Here is a 9,543-nt window from a genome sequence, read left to right on the forward strand (position 1 = left end):
CAAATATTGCACTGCAAAGAACAATACTACTTTTAACTTGTCTATAACTTGGCAAATGACCATGGAATAAGCAGGATAATCAATGGCTTGCTGTGCATTAAAGGATTTTAAATGCACTTTGCATAGAGAGTTCTTAGCCTCCACATCGTGCACTTACTTAAACTCCTCGAGTACCAATGTAAAATAGTCGCCACCAGCAGATTAGAGTTTCACTTATCCAAAGATGTTCTGAGGGCAGAAAGGAAAATGATTGGTTTATAGATTTAACCAATGAAATTGAAGCAGAGGCGGGGTCAGGAAATTTGGACGTGTGGAGGGAACACTTCAGACAGAAACGTTATTAATGCTTCGTGGGAGGCATTTGCTGCAAGGTAAGTGAATTTACCATGTATTTTATTTAAAAAAAAATAATAAATCAACATAACTCTAACGTTTACTGAGATAATTAGCCGGCAAAGACGCACAGAACAAATAATCATGACTACATATCATATCCTATGCATTTTCATTCAACTGCTTTATCAGTCGATCGCACCAAAGCTGCTTATGGGGTAGATTGAGTAAAACATGCTTTTACAATACTACCGCGCTGTCTGTGATACCGATATGAGCGACAACAGAGCTCGTTCAAATCTCCGTGAGATTTAATTAGTCAGTTAGCGCTAGTATTAACATTAGCGCTGCTCTCAGGGCAGGAGTAAAAATAACAGTACTAAACTGAATTATGCGCTGCTCTCCGGGCAGGAGTATTCAATAGGTTCGTATTACTGTTATTTTTTACTAAACTATGCCTTGCTCTTGGGCCAGGAGTACTCCATAGGTTTGTATTCCTGTTATTTTTACTAAACTATGCGCTGCTCTCAGGGCAGGAGTAAAAAATAACAGTACTAAAGTGAATTATGCGCTGCTCTCAGGGCAGGAGTATTCAATAGGTTTGAATTACTGTTATTTTTACTAAACTATGCGCTGCTCTCAGGGCAGGAGTACTCAGTAGGTTCATATTATTGTTATTTTTTACTAAACTATGCGCTGCTCTCAGGGCAGGAGTAAAAATAACAGTACTAAACTGAATTATGCGCTGCTCTCGGGGCAGGAGTACTCAATAGGTTCGTTTACTGTTATTTTTACTAAACTATGTGCTGCTCTCGGGGCAGGAGTAAAAATAACAGTACTAAACTGAATTATGCCCTGCTCTCAGGGCAGAAGTAAAAAAAACAGTACTAAACTGAATTATGGGCTGCTCTCGGGGCAGGAGTACTCAATAGGTTCGTTTACTGTTATTTTTACTAAACTATGTGCTGCTCTCGGGGCAGGAGTAAAAATAACAGTACTAAACTGAATTATGCCCTGCTCTCAGGGCAGAAGTAAAAAAAACAGTACTAAACTGAATTATGCGCTGCTCTCAGGGCAGGAGTACTCAATAGGTTCGTATTACTGTTATTTTTTACTAAACTATGCCTTGCTCTTGGGCCAGGAGTACTCCATAGGTTTGTATTCCTGTTATTTTTACTAAACTATGCACTGCTCTCAGGGCAGGAGTAAAAAATAACAGTACTAAAGTGAATTATGCGCTGCTCTCAGGGCAGGAGTACTCAATAGGTTCGTATTACTGTTATTTTTGCTAAACTATGCGCTGCTCTCAGGGCAGGAGTAAAAATAACAGTACTAAACTGAATTATGCGCTGCTCTCAGGGCAGGAGTACTCAATAGGTTCGTATTATTGTTATTTTTGCTAAACTATGCACTGCTCTCAGGGCAGGAGTAAAAATAACAGTACTAAACTGAATTATGCGCTGCTCTCAGGGCAGGAGTACTCAATAGGTTCGTTTACTGTTATTTTTACTAAACTATGTGCTGCTCTCGGGGCAGGAGTAAAAATAACAGTACTAAACTGAATTATGCCCTGCTCTCAGGGCAGGAGTAAAAATAACAGTACTAAACTGAATTATGGGTTGCTCTCGGGGCAGGAGTACTCAATAGGTTCGTTTACTGTTATTTTTACTAAACAATGTGCTGCTCTCGGGGCAGGAGTAAAAATAACAGTACTAAACTGAATTATGCGCTGCTCTCAGGGCAGGAGTACTCAATAGGTTCATATTATTGTTATTTTTTACTAAACTATGCGCTGCTCTCAGGGCAGGAGTACTGGATAGGTTCATATTACTGTTATTTGTCATGTACTATGTCCTACGCACATCAACGTATTTCTGTATGACTATAGGCCTGTCGTTGACTCTTTCATGTAGTTTTTCTTCTCTTTGCAGAAAAACTTCTTGGAAAATGCAGAAGTCGTCACTGGTCCATACTTGGAGAAAGGGAATCTCTGGACTTTCTTTGTAAGTTCATCTAGTTTTAGTTGAGAATCTTGTTTTTTTTTTGAAGTGCCCATATTAAGTGTCAGAAACTCCAGTCTCACTTCCTGTTACCAATTACCTGTTAGGTTTGTTTGCATAATTCCAGCCTATGGACTTCATTAGCTCTCCCTCAAACGTCTACTCTGATCTGCCCTCAATCATTGTGGTTGTAGCTGAGGCCAGAGTATAGTAGGCTCTAGGAGTGGCAGGGTTTAAAGATGTATTACACGTCTCTAAGAAATTGTCAATTTTGAGGGAGTTGTAAGTGATGTTTATCTTTAATCTTATGATTTTGCTAGTAATTCTGTTTGTTTACATTGCTGTATTTCAGATGCTGTGCAGTGAGATGGTCAGTGATGTAGTGTTCCTGGCATGGAAGTTTCCTGCACAAAAGAAAGTGGTCCAGAAAATATATGAAAATGAGGATGTTCATGATTCAATATCCCAAACTAAAGCCTTTAAAGTAAAATTCTTTTTTTTTCCCTTTCTTTCTATTATCATGACTGTCAGTGTAAATTGAAACAAAATTTTCAATTTTTCAAAATTTCAATTGCAGGAAGACCTTACAAACATTTCTGGAGACTTTGAGAGACCGGTTTTGAGAAGATATTTGGCAAAGCAACCTATGACCTTGGGCTTGGTTTAAAGGGAGCCTGTTCAAATTTGACAACTCATGTCTAAAATAAAAATAAATAAAAAACTTAAAAACCTCTAGGAATGATGATATCCACTAGTTAAGACTACAGCAGTTTAATGATATAACTTGCTTAACTTTTTTGTTGTGAAACGTTCCTTTGTTTTATAAATGCATTTAATTCACTGGATTTGATTGTAATTTGTAATTGTATAAAAACAAAGAAGTCATAATTAAACTTATTTTATTGTAATATTGGACCTGTAAACTGATTATTTTCAATCATTATTTTCAGTTCTTTCATTTTGTTCTTAAACAATCTGTACAACAGATATTGAATGATACAACATTAACAACACGATTATTAAAAAATAAATAAATAACTCACAAGTTATAATTAAAATTACAAGTCTTAATTTCTCTGCAATAGTCCATGGGAGGAACATTAAGAGGTTGCACAAAAACTGACTGGTACCTTTTGTAATCACATTTATGTATCACCAAGTGAAATCTGTGAGAGAAGCCCTATTCAGACAGTAGGAACCTATGTAAAAATTTATGTACATGGCACCTCAGTGATAAAACTCATGGATCTGATTTATTCACAGTGTGATTATATGAACCCAGGAATGCACAGCTCATATGGCCTGTTGCATAGTTGTCTGCTATAAATTAAATGTCACATGCTTGGATTAAGAATAAATTTAAAAATATGTTGTTTATTTGAATCTCAAGTTCCAAAATAGACCCACTATAGCTGAAATGGTTTTCTTAAATTTTATCTCTCAAAATGATAGTGTCATGAGAAATGTGAAGATTAGCAGAAATAAGTTGCATGCAACCTCTTATTTACATGAGGTAAATCAATCACATTTATTTATACAGCGCTTTTTAACAAAACAGGTTGTGTCAAAGCAACTTTACAGTTTTTAATAGGACAATAGTGTGTCAATAATGCAAAAGTTCCATGTTGCAGCAAAGTCAGATTGCAGAGGACTCATTTAGGACATTTAGGGATGTAGAGGTCGTCTCTAGGTGCTGATCCATCATCTGGTGACCTTGGAATAAGAAAGAAACAGACTAATATTAGTGTAGATGCCATTCTTCTTACGATGCAATGAGTACATCAGGTGTTATGGAAATTATTCCCCGTTCTGGTTGACCTAATTAATGCAGCCTAACCATCCTTTAATGGACTTGAATTAAAGAAATGTGTTAATGTGTTGTGTTGGCTGGGTTAAAGAGATGGGTCTTTAATCTAGATTTAAACTGACAGAGTGTGTCTGCCTTCTGAACAGTGTTGGGTAGATTGTTCCAGAGTGTGGGCACTAAATAAGAAAATTATCTGCCGCCACAGTTGATTTTGATATTTTGGGTATTTTCAAAGTTTTGAGAATGCAGCGGACATGAGGGACTATAATGACAAGGCTGCTTGGTTAATATTTTTATGTATGTAATTGTAGGCCTATATTTTAAAATTTTATTGCATACATAATACTGCCCTAATAATGACTAATTTAAAATGTTTAAGTACTTTTCTTGTCTTTTTTCTTAACAGCTCCTATCCGCTGTGCTGGAGAAGTTATTAAATATTTTTGTTGTTCATTTTGAATCGATTTCTTCGACCACACAACTTTGGTGCCTAAAAAACAGCATGTAATTTTGCTGGGAATTTTTACGAGGGTGGTGGGAGAAAAACACCAATATTCTGGATTTGGATGGCCCTGTAAATGTTGAAAATCGCTTGCGTCCCCATGATTAACAGTTACCGACTGAATCTGGCTATTATGTGCTTTTATTAGGTGGATCCAAACTTACATCATTTTTCATACATCTCCATTTTTGCACCATTTTGGACTCGGCAGTATCAGATCTTCAGTGTTAGCTCCTTTGATTTGTCCAGATTTTGCAACTCCTCCAGGTAGCTGAAGAATAAAATAAAAGATCAATCAATCATACAGAAATTGTCTACTGTTTTATAAATATAATGGTAATGTAATACAGAACCAACTGAGTACTACTGCCCTGAGAGCAGCGTGTAGTTCACTAAAATAACAACGAAATTAATTACATTGAGTACTCCTGCCCTGAGAGCAGAGTAGTTTTCTAAAAATAACAATGAAATTACCTTGAGTACTCCTGCCCTGAGAGCAGCGTGTAGTTCACTAAAATAACAACGAAATTAATTACATTGAGTACTCCTGCCCTGAGAGCAGCCTGTAGTTCACTAAAATAACAACGAAATTAATTACCTAAAAGCCTGTAGTAACAACGAAATTAATTACATTGAGTACCCCTGCCCTGGGAGCAGCCCATAGTTTACTAAAACAAACAATGAAATTATGTTGAGTACTCCTGCCCTGAGAGCAGCGTAGTTCACTAAAATAACAACGAAATTAATTACCTTGAGTACTCCTGCCCTGAGAGCAGCCTGTAGTTCACTAAAATAACAACGAAATTAATTACCTTGAGTACTCCTGCCCTGAGAGCAGCCTGTAGTTCACTAAAATAACAACGAAATTAATTACATTGAGTACTCCTGCCCTGAGAGCAGAGTAGTTTACTAAAAATAACAATGAAATTACCTTGAGTACTCCTGCCCTGAGAGCAGCGTGTAGTTCACTAAAATAACAACGAAATTAATTACATTGAGTACTCCTGCCCTGAGAGCAGCGCGTAGTTCACTAAAATAACAACGAAATTAATTACCTTGAGTACTCCTGCCCTGAGAGCAGCCTGTAGTTCACTAAAATAACAACGAAATTAATTACCTTGAGTACTCCTGCCCTGAGAGCAGCCTGTAGTTCACTAAAATAACAACGAAATTAATTACATTGAGTACTCCTGCCCTGAGAGCAGCGTGTAGTTCACTAAAATAACAACGAAATTAATTACATTGAGTACCCTGGGAGCAGCTGCCCTTAATTACATTGAGTACTCCTGCCCTGGGAGCAGCGTGTAGTTCACTAAAATAACAACGAAATTAATTACATTGAGTACTCCTGCCCTGAGAGCAGAGTAGTTTGCTAAAAATAACAATGAAATTACCTTGAGTGCCCTGAGAACAGCGCATAGTTCACTAAAATAACAATGAAATGAATTACGCTGAGTACTCCTGCCCTGGTAGCAGAGTAGTTTACCAAAAATATCAATGAAATTAGGTTAAGTACCCCTGCTCTGAGAACAGCGTGTTGTTCACTAAAAAAAAAAACAGTTAACTAGATTAAGTTGAGTACTCCTGGCCTTAGAGCACATGTAGTTTACTAAAAACAACACAGCGATATGAACCTGAGCACTCCTGCTGTGAAAGTAGCGTGTAAAGCACTAAAATTAAAACAGCGATTAGAGTATATACAGTGATCCTGCTCTGAGATCAGCTCTAGGGCGGGAGATGTACAGTTTTTATCGATTAAATGTTGTGACGATTTCAACGAACTCTGTTGACGTATACATCAACTCCACAGACAGCGGGACAGCATTGGAAAATCTTAGTAAATATTTTTAGTGGAGTTTATCTCTGAACAGTAACAGAATATACCCTAAATTCACCTACCTTACAACAGCAACCAATCCCACGAAGTCTCCAAAGTATCTGTGCTAAGTCTGCGAACTTTTTCCTCCACATTTCAAAAAGCCTAGGCCCCGCCTCTGCCGTAATTTCATTGGGTCAATCTGTGAACCAATCATTTTCCTTTCTGCCCTCAGAACATCTTTGGATAAGTGAAACTCTAATCTGCTCAGCACCACTCTTATCCACTACTAGATTCATAGTTTAGTGCATTCATCATTTCAAATATAGATCCAGTTTCTATGGTCAAATACTTTGCTGCTTCAATTACTGTGTCCATTCTTTCCTTTCTGGAATTGGAATTCTGCTCAATTCCAATATACACTATCGTGCATATGAATGCCACAAACTTTGTTCTGTCCACTAACAGTGTCTCTTTATTAATTTTGCATTGATGAAAGGATTCTCTCATAATATTTTGAGTCCCTGTCTTTTCTTTTTCTTTTTTATACTTATGCAAGTTTATTGCCCTAAGTTTGTCTAGGCTTGGTTACGTCTGGTACTTTCTTTAGAGCTTCTGCAAAGAGACATTATTCAGAATTTTGATTTTCTTGATCTTCTTTAGTCTGTATTTGTTTTGTGCATCCTTTATAAGCTGCACTATGTTGTTCACAGTTGAAGCACTTGACAGGGACATCTTTCCAACATTTCCCATTTGAAACTTCTTATAACTGGAGGAATATATTTTCTCACTTGGTAACAGAAAAACCTAGCATAACTTTGTTTGGCATCTTATCCTCGAATTCAATCATGACTGACAACGTTTCTGTTTTATTTCCATTCTGTTTATTGATTAGCCTTTTTATATCTATAACCTTCCCCCCTTTCAATTCTGTTTTGATTTTATATCCACAGAAATGGACAGAGGTACTCAACGTTTTCATTTTCAGAATCTTCTCTTGCTAAATTTTATTAACTGCATGAATCAAAATGTGCTTGTTGTTTAAATATTTGGCAAATAAGACCTTTTCTGCCTCCCTTTCTATCGCTTTAGCAACTGAGATCAGATGTAAATTTTCCTTGAATGTCACAATTACTTTGAATTGCATCTGACTGCCAGATGTAACATTGTCATATCCTCTCATTCTTTTGACATTATCACCTGTTTCTGCTCCTAATCCATTACTCTCTCTTTTTACGCTATCCCTTTCAATATCCCAACCATTCTCTTCAGATCCTGAAGTCATTCAGTTACATTTACAACATAGCTGCTATAACTCACCACTACTGTTTTTTTAGCCACCAGATACACACTGTCCGCCCTCCAGTTCCCCATTGTTTTCCTACCTTCCGCATATTTGTGCTTACTGTATTTTTATGATTGTTCACTAGCTATTTTGTTTTTTAAGATTGTTGTTTGATGTTATATCTTAACTATTAAATTAACAAAATGTTTATTCAATGTTTCTTTTTTCTCTTTTTTTTTCTATGGACAATTTATAAATGATTGTGGATGTGAATCTGCTATGAAACAGTTTAAATTTGAATTAGTGTAATTGAACTCTTTCTTCTTCTTCACTTGGTTTTTTTCTTCCCTTGCTCCTTATTTGCAAACAAGTGTTTGTTTTTGTTTTTTTGTTTGTTGATTTATTGTGGAATAAATCTTCCCTTGTGAACAGAGTTTTCCTCTGGCAGTTTTTGTGATTTTAATATTGTAACAGGTGGTTTATCTCATAAACTTTTCCTGCAGCTATATCTGATCAAATGTTCATTATTAATCTTTTAGCTTTGGTTTAACAAACCTTCCTTTTCTTAGTTTGAACGGCAGCTACGCTAATTATGTTCCTATTTGTTCTCTGTTTTTGCCATGGGATTGACATCCCATGGTAACTAGGAATTCACAAGCTCCAGTCTGGATCCAGAACACTTAAGAAGAGATGATGCCAACCCCACAGAGGACTTCAGATGATGCTAACCCTGAAAACATACAGCACTACCGAATTCTGCTACTAATTTATAGTGTTCTTTGTCTGTTTGATTACGTCATTAATTGATCTTTACCACACATCTCTGCCACATGTACATCAAGCTACTACTACATATATTGTAAAAATGTCAATTTGGTGTAAAGCTGCTTTGCAATGATATGTATCGTGAAAAGCGCTATACAAATAAATTTGAATTGAATTGAATTGAATTATTTTTTGACTCCCCTGGGTTAATTTAAATTTTGTCAGATTAATCCTGGCTGGTGCCTGAAAAATGTTCTTCACAAGTGTTTATTTATGCTAGGGCAGCCACTGTTACATAGTGGTGCTGAACAGGGACTTGAACATTTCTTTTTGTGAATTGTTTGTGTTGGGAATTATTGTGTTGTGGCAAAATAAAATCGACTCTTACCAAAGTAAGAGACAAAGTCAATCAAATGTCTTTTAGATATTTATTCTTTGCAAAGAAGGTCAGACAGTCATACAGAAACACAGGTTGCTTCACAGTGCGACCCAGAAGGGAGGGCTCACTCCAATTTATATCTCTTCCCTAGCCTTCAAGGTTACATCTCCTAAATGGTGACTTTCCACACGTAGTAAGAGTCCGATGAATACATTCTGCTACATCATACTCCCAAGAATCAAATCTTTATATTTAGGGCCCTAACACCCTTCTCTCATGTCATTCTTATAGCAGGTTTAAATAAAGCAGACCTTTACACAATATTCTATAAGCATATAGATGAGTAAAATGATTTTTTTTCTTTCACAATTTCCCCCTTTTTATTATTCATTGATAACAACTCACTAAATTCATTACTACTCACTCTATTAATTTAAAATGTTTGATTAAAATAATGGTTAGAATAATCCTAAAACACCACATTCGCTATCTGTGAGCCGGGCTAAACGAATAAGCACTGTTATTGCATTCCTGACATGGGTCAGACCCTCAGTCACTTCACAGATACCAAACATGAGTGTTACTTACAATTTCAGATCTCAAAGCAAATTTAAGTCATCACATCACATTGATACTCTTCATTTCTGATTTTCATA

General features: G+C 36.4%; 2 long non-coding RNA genes across 2 annotated transcripts; one reads left to right on the plus strand and one right to left on the minus strand.

Annotated features, from left to right (window-relative positions):
* Positions 1 to 208: 208 nt before the first annotated feature.
* LOC127177224 (uncharacterized) lies at positions 209 to 3,613 on the plus strand. The gene is made up of 4 exons (XR_007829200.1): positions 209 to 371; positions 2,265 to 2,336; positions 2,686 to 2,817; positions 2,911 to 3,613. It is a non-coding gene; the product is annotated as an uncharacterized LOC127177224 (long non-coding RNA).
* A 289-nt stretch (positions 3,614 to 3,902) lies between these two features.
* LOC127177225 (uncharacterized) lies at positions 3,903 to 5,991 on the minus strand. Its single transcript, XR_007829201.1, has 6 exons — positions 5,918 to 5,991; positions 5,574 to 5,759; positions 5,393 to 5,454; positions 5,117 to 5,240; positions 4,807 to 4,913; positions 3,903 to 4,046 (listed from the first exon to the last, which is right to left on the minus strand). It is a non-coding gene; the product is annotated as an uncharacterized LOC127177225 (long non-coding RNA).
* Positions 5,992 to 9,543: the final 3,552 nt, after the last annotated feature.

Source organism: Labeo rohita, chromosome 15 (genome assembly GCF_022985175.1).
Source record: "Labeo rohita strain BAU-BD-2019 chromosome 15, IGBB_LRoh.1.0, whole genome shotgun sequence".
In the NCBI taxonomy this organism is placed as follows: Eukaryota; Metazoa; Chordata; class Actinopteri; order Cypriniformes; family Cyprinidae; genus Labeo; species Labeo rohita.